The sequence below is a fragment of the Ictalurus punctatus genome, chromosome 24 (genome assembly GCF_001660625.3).
Source record: "Ictalurus punctatus breed USDA103 chromosome 24, Coco_2.0, whole genome shotgun sequence".
In the NCBI taxonomy this organism is placed as follows: domain Eukaryota; kingdom Metazoa; phylum Chordata; class Actinopteri; order Siluriformes; family Ictaluridae; genus Ictalurus; species Ictalurus punctatus.
In genome coordinates, this window is record NC_030439.2 from 8,894,405 (window position 1) to 8,900,438 (window position 6,034).

General features: G+C 38.1%; 1 long non-coding RNA gene across 2 annotated transcripts; it reads right to left on the minus strand.

Moving 5' to 3' along the window:
* LOC128629096 (uncharacterized) lies at positions 1 to 5,818 on the minus strand. 2 transcript variants are annotated; one of them, XR_008393406.1, is made up of 3 exons: positions 5,545 to 5,727; positions 3,742 to 5,394; positions 1 to 1,540 (listed from the first exon to the last, which is right to left on the minus strand). It is a non-coding gene; the product is annotated as an uncharacterized LOC128629096 (long non-coding RNA). The 2 variants fall into 2 exon arrangements; XR_008393405.1 differs by lacking the exon at positions 1 to 1,540 and having other exon boundaries at positions 3,693 to 5,394; positions 5,545 to 5,818.
* Positions 5,819 to 6,034: the final 216 nt, after the last annotated feature.

Genomic DNA, 6,034 nt, shown 5'->3' on the forward strand with positions numbered 1-6,034 from the left:
TAAGACTGACAAATATGCAAAAATAAAAGAAATCAGGAATACAGCACTGCATATTTAATGACTATTCATACCACAGACAGCATCATTAAGATATCATTCAGGCAACATAATAAAAGCTCTAATAAAATGACCTAACATGCACAAATTAAGAATAAATGTGTAAAGCAAGTATGGTATTAATGTCAGTCCTGGTAGAAATTGTTTTAATATAGGATAAATAGTCATTTTCAAACTCATTTCAAACCTCCCGTATGGGGGTTATGAGGCCTGGAGTAGGAGACTGAATTTGATCTGTAAACCATCTATAATGCTCATGGAGAATCACATACGTTCCATATGATTACTTTCACAGTTGGCCCTGAAATGGGATAAGCCAGGTGGTGTGACTGTTCCACTGGCGAAGGGGCTATCAGGCCGTGTAACTGTTTAGCTCTAACCAGCGAACTCTCTTTAGTCAGATCATATGAGTCACTTTTGTGGATAAAGATACATATAAGGAACATAAGCCTTCAAATGAGAAGCATAAGTACAGAAAAAAGCAAGAGTAACTACCCCTGTAAAGTCTGATCCGACTGCTCTAATATTCTGATAGGTGGAGTGAGAGGATGATCCAAATGTATTGTTGTGAGGATCAGGCTTACAGTGATACAGTCCAGTCCACTCTGCCTCCCTTATCATATGCTCGTGCTTGTTCTTCTGCTCCAGTAAACAGCCTTCAGGACTTTAACTACTGAACCGAAAAGTTCTGCTATAAATGGCTTAACCTCTTCAGGAACATGAGGCCTTGAAATTCTGCTAGATACCAGAACTGTGTGTTTTATCTCTAATTCACACTTCCACATAAGTTTGGTGTGTTATTTATGAAAATAAATACTGTATTTGTGGTAGTACCACAGTAATACTTACAATGGCATTTGGCAGATGCCCTTATCCAGAGCAACTTACATTTATCTCATTTATAGAACTGAGCAATTGAGGGATAAGGGCCTTGCTCAAGGACCCAACAGTGGAAGCTTGGCAGTGCTAGGGCTTCTGATCAGTAAGCCAGAGCCTTTAACCACTGAGTCACCACTGCCCTTACATTTAATTCACTGATGTTTATTAAAACTGTGGGCCCAAAATGTTATGATAAACAGGTGAAACATTTTGCCCATTTCTTAAACTTAACTCCAAAAAAAAAAAAAAAAAAAAAAAAAAAAAATACTCAGTGATCTTTAATCTGACACTCCAAGGTCCACTCAAGCCTTGTGTAAGAATGTGTAGGACTACCCCTCCATCCACCCCCATCCATCCACCACCTGTCCTCTGAATAGTTTGTACACAGAACCCTTTTTTGCAATGCTGTAATCTTGAATTAATTTCCTGTCCTGGTTATCCATAAGCAGGGCATTTGTGGGTCAAGTGTTCAGTCACAGAGCCCGTAAAGATCCACAGCTTCTTCCCTTTGATGTTTGGTGCGTCCAGAAGGTCTCCATGAACACCACCACAGAAAGAAGAAGAATGTAATTTGGTCACCATGGCTGCAGCTTCCTGGTTCACCCTGAGGTCAGCAGACATTCTCCAATAAGGCTTGACTAACCAAGCTAAAGCATTTACACAGCTCGTTTAAAAACCATTCTATTTAGGCCATAGAAATGTTTGCTCTAAATCTGAAAGAAAGTAAGTGCATTTCATTCCTTAGCAGAGTCAGGACGTACAAGTGAGAGGTTCTCGCACAGCAGCATGACGCAGAGGTAAACATTCAGCCCTGGTTTTTGAACTTTATAATAATATAGAAGTAAACAGGTGGCACTTATGAACCCTTATATAACCGAAGTCGTCAGCAGCCCACCCACACACTCAAGACACTTAAATAGAGGAAGCAATAAAAATGTTACAAGGTTTTTTTTTTCTTTGTTTGTTTGTTTGTTTTTTGTTTTTAATTTTTACAATGTGTACTAGCTAATGTATTCCTACTAACCCTAGTACAAATTCATTTGCATGATACATGATATTAGGTCACAGTTTTTCATAGTGTGCTTTATTGGTTAGATGTTAAATGCTGCCAAAGCCAAATAAAACCCCAACTGTGAAATTTTTCTAAATTAAATAGAACAACCAAACAAAAAAGGAATTACAATGAAATATAAATAATACACATTATAAAAGACGTAAGAGATTTGTTGTTTCATAACTTAACAAAAAAACAAATGCAAATTGTACTGAAAACTGTGAACGTAGTAAATGTCTTTGTCTATGTCTAAATAACATCATAGTCATTTTTTCAGTTATTGATTCATCTTTAGAAGGAACCACTTAATCACTTCATACTGGTCTGGATTGTGGTGGATCCAGAGCCCATACTGGGAACACTGGGTGTGACTCGGGAATACACACCGGGCACCATATAAATTTGAAACTTATACATTTATAAATTTGAATAGTTAATTAACATACTAATTTATTTTATTTATTTTTTTTTGGGGGGGGGGGGGGGGGGTTGGGAGTAAACTGCACAACTCGAACACTAGTGTGCTACAGTACAGTAATTATAGTTTTAATTTACATTACATTGTTTGCAGAGTCACAGTTCTTGGGTTTAAATGTGCACTAGTGTCTACTTACATTTACATTACATTACATTTATTCATTTAGCAGACACTTTTAAACAAAGCGACTTACATATGAGGAAATACAAGCAAAGCGATATATGAAGAGAACAATACAAGTAGTGCTACTATACACGATTTATAATTGAATTCCAGAGAAGCAACATATGCACAGGTGTGGTGTAAGAGTCAGTGTAATTTTTTATTTTATTTTATTTTATTTTATTAAAAAAAAATTTTTAATAATGTGGTATTGGCATTTCAGGGGTTAGTTATGTGCTCACGGTGGGTCTTTAGCTGTTTTTTGAAAATAGTGATAGATTCTGTGGTCCGGATTGAGGTTGGGACGGTTAGTTTGAAGGTTCTGGGAAGGGATCTTGAGCCACGCTGAGTAGTACTACTAAGCATCGGTTGTTAACCGATCACAGATAGTGTGAGGGAACGTAAACTTCAAGGAGACAGTTGAGGTAGCGGGGTCTTGTCTACTTTTTTCCTTAGTATTTGACTGCACACTCTGTGTTGACTTGACTTCTTGTTGTACTTTTTTTTGGTCATATAGTCGGCTAATTGAATTTGTGTGTTTGTTATTATATTTTATATATATATATATATATATATATATATATATATATATATATATATATATATATATATATATATATATATATATATAAAACAAAATAAAAGCTGGGCTTACAGTTAGAAATGTTGTGTAATGAATGTGTTTGTTTTGCAATAAAATTTAAGTGAATGGAGCAGGCACAATAGCCAAGCCGTGCCAGAGAGCATAAATGTATCTGAGCAATCATCTTCAACCTTCTTACAAACACTATAATCGATGCACTGTAAAATTTCCTGTTGTGTGAGGTATAGGCTCAGAAAAGCGTTCTTTCATTTCTTCCCCTGACCCTCGTGACTCGTGACTGGACCACTGCATGAAACTGTGGGAATGGTCTTGAGGAGAATGCTCAAGTAGGAAAACTTCAGGGGGGGAAAAAGTCACTGGTCACACTGACTTGTGATTATAATGCATGTGCAGAGGGGTCAGATTCAGATGTTAGATGCTATATGACCAATAAATAAATAAATAAACGACCCTAGATACACATTTAGAGATCTGCTTTTAATTTCAAAAGCCAGATGGCAGTGTCACCTCTAAACTGCCCCTTTTCCAGCTGGCCTCCAGGGGGCATTGATGCAACCAGCATTGCAGTGCTGGAGGGAGCAAGTGGAAGACTTCTGATGAAAGTAGAGCAGCTGTCCAAATGTTATTTCAGCATTCTCTCAAAACACACAGAAACACAATGCTTCAGTAATGATCCTGCTCAGCTTTCTCATCTCCCACTGAGAATGGAGAACTTTTTCCATGTTGAACCATGTCCATATCCAAGACATGCTCTAAGAAAGTACACACACGCATGTGCGTGCTCTCTTAGTCAAGTGTGTTTTCTTATTTTCTCTGTTCATTTTGTTGAAGTAAACCTTAAGTAGCATTCTTCAGGCCACAAAAGCCATACAGAACCAAAACCCGCTTGTCTAGAACCTCTGCTCATCATCTAATCATAATGTATTCACATCACCACAGGCCAAAAATAAGGGAAAAATCAGAAATCACTCAGCTGGAGCTCCCAGCCTTCCAGTATTCATCATCATTTTATGCTTAACAGGATCCTCTTACACTCCAGCAATGCAGTCTGACAGATATTTATGGAAAAGGGAGATTTATCACATGCTCTGTACACCAAAACATGCATGATGGGATGATGCTGCTTACCTCACAGGATCAAAGTCTGCTAGCACTGGGATAAGGCATAACCCTCTGGCTTTAATTCAGAGGGGGATATTCGTCTGGAAAGAAGAACAGCTGGGCGAGCATCTGGATCCTGATGCCTACAAGCAGACTATCTGGCTGGGCACCCTGCAGAGTCTCATCACACCCTTACAAAAGCTCTCTTTCCCCCTCTCTGTTCTGGTTAAATCTCTTTCTCTCCCCTTATTTCGCTCCATAGGAGCCTTCTTGTGACTGTATACTATATTTCTTTCATTAGCTTTAAGGTTTTGTCTCGAAATATGATACTCCTCATCACAAGAACACTGTACACCCAGTCATATGAATAGATGCTGATGCTGACAGTAATACGGCTATCCAAGATTATAAGGAGGGAATATACAGTGCCTTGCATAAATATTCACCCCCTTTGCCCTTGAACCTTTTCCACCTTTTGTTCTACGTGTTACAAATTGGAATTGAGATGGACTTAACTGAGATTTTAGCATTTGATTTACTCAATATTGTCTAAGATTTATCATTTTAAGGTGACAATATCTTTTGTGACACAGCAGTTCGCATTTTCGCATAACTATTCACCACCCTGTATCAATATTCGGAGGAAAATCTATTTTACATTATAACCTTTCCAGTTTAACAAATTCAGTGTGTTGGTCCTTTCTGTCCATCAAGAAGGTCTGTATTAATGAGTGAAATCTGTATATGGACTTTAATTGTATCACTACTAGATATATCACATTTGGCACAATATAATAAATTCTACAAATTGTATTACGGCACATGTGGTATGACCACATTTAATACATTCTTACATTAAGGAACTGAAACATATAAACATAGAATTTTACTGTATAAATAATATGAGAGGAAATCAATTACTCACTTTATTTTGTAATGTGTACATGTAGATTTGTATATGTAGGTCGCCAAGTCACAGGTACCAGGGAGACTGGCAGATTCTGACAATAGCGATTTTTTCCCCCCAGAGCGATTTCTGTAAGCCTTCAGAAGGATTTCCTAGGAAAAATAGACATTAAAGCAAAGCCTGTTTCCTCGACTATTTTGTTCCTTGCCTGTTTCTTTGAAGAGAGGGCATGAAGGGTAAAGCAGGTGCACATCTCATCAGTGTTCATTAAGCAGTTTTCTTATAGAAGAAGAAACATCTACCTCCCAGGCTACAGCTCTTCCTGCCAGCTGTACGATAAAAACACAGATGCAAATAGGCTGTCACGTTGGTTTGACTTTCATGTAAAGGGACAGCCTGAAACACTTAATAACAACCAAAGGGCTGAAAAAAAAGTGGTATTTTATACGCTCATTTGTACTCTTAGGGCTGCTAGATAAGTGAGCTCTGTACTTTGTACTTGTTGTGTCCAAACATGACAGCACTCATGACCATCACTTCACTTCCTTAGATGTAAACATTACCAAATGGCTTCCAGCAAAGAAGGGTGAGTAAAGTCTGACTGATACTATCTGTCACCACAACACACACACGCACACACACACACACACACACACACACACACACACACACACACACACACACACACGTAGAGATAATTTGGTTCTGATTGCTAAAGGAGTTAAGAGAATGGCGAGGCACAAGATCCACATTCAGTCATGTGGATGATGCTCCACCATGCTTGACTGATGA